Source organism: Spea bombifrons, chromosome 5 (assembly GCF_027358695.1).
Source record: "Spea bombifrons isolate aSpeBom1 chromosome 5, aSpeBom1.2.pri, whole genome shotgun sequence".
Lineage (NCBI taxonomy): Eukaryota > Metazoa > Chordata > Amphibia > Anura > Pelobatidae > Spea > Spea bombifrons.
In genome coordinates, this window is record NC_071091.1 from 5,703,934 (window position 1) to 5,705,200 (window position 1,267).

Here is a 1,267-nt window from a genome sequence, read left to right on the forward strand (position 1 = left end):
GTATCTGTAGCGAATTAATTGCAGAAAATCATTCCTCGTTGATGTCACTAACTTTACTTTTTATCAACTCTTTATTAAATAATTTAATTGATCAATTATCAATGCATGCATTTATTAATTCATTAAATATAAGTATCAATTATTTATCAAATGGGTTAGTGGGTTTTAAAATCCCCCCCCCCATTTTTTTGTTTTTTGGCTGGCTCCTTGATCAAAAAACAAACTTCGTTGGACCCTGTATATATATCTATCTATTCTTCAATAATATATTCATTGGTATTACACGACTCATGTAATCGTGTTATATGTAGGTGACAGGTAAAATTTAATTACTGCAGCAGAAAAAAAGAACGATGGAGAATCAGTAATTAATGAGCATCAAGTTCACAATAAAACAGCTTTTTTTTTTTTGCCACATACATATCGACATCAAACCAGGAGCTTTTCTGAGCTAAATTTCTCTACTTTGTTTCTCATCTCCTTTAATCTCTGTAACTAAATAATCAAGTGCAGCTTTGTGTTTGTTCATTCTCTCCTTATTTTCCTTCATTAATTCTTCTCACCTGAAGGGTCTACAAATTGTACTATTATAGGACTGCGTTTTTATTTAATTGCTTCTTGTTCACTTTTTATTCAGATCCCGTCTCCATGGAGCTATGGGGTGTGTGGACATGCTGTTTTTTAAATTACTATATACATGATTGCCAGCAAAATCCAAGGGGAAATATATTGAATGAATTTGTTTGGGAAGCCGTGTTTTGCTATCATAACTTCGGTACTAGATGGTGGGTCTCTTGGGACGTTACAGACCCCCGACGATCGCTCTAACTAACCTCCAGTGCGATTAGAACGAGGAAATGCAGCGTTCGCTTAAGTTTATGAACTTGTGCAGCTTGTACACACTATGTTAATAAATACTTACTAGAAAAAAAAAGCAGTAATGGATTTTTTTGGGCTAAATTAAAACATTTATTAGAAACAAATGAATAGATTTGCTTTTATAGATTTGGCACATGCTCCGAATCATGATTGCGTCGGCCATTTATATATGGAAGAGTTGGCACCAGCTTGGGTTGGACTCAAGCCCAACTCAAACTTGCCAAAGTTGACTCAAACCCAGGCTACTGCTGAGAACTTTGGCCCTTACAAGCACTTTCCTTATGGTTGCTTAGTTTGGCACCAGCCAGCTTCGCCCACCTCTATGCCCATTTTCTGCCAAGGAGTCAGACTCCTTTCTGGGATAGCAGGATGGACTAAAATAACATAC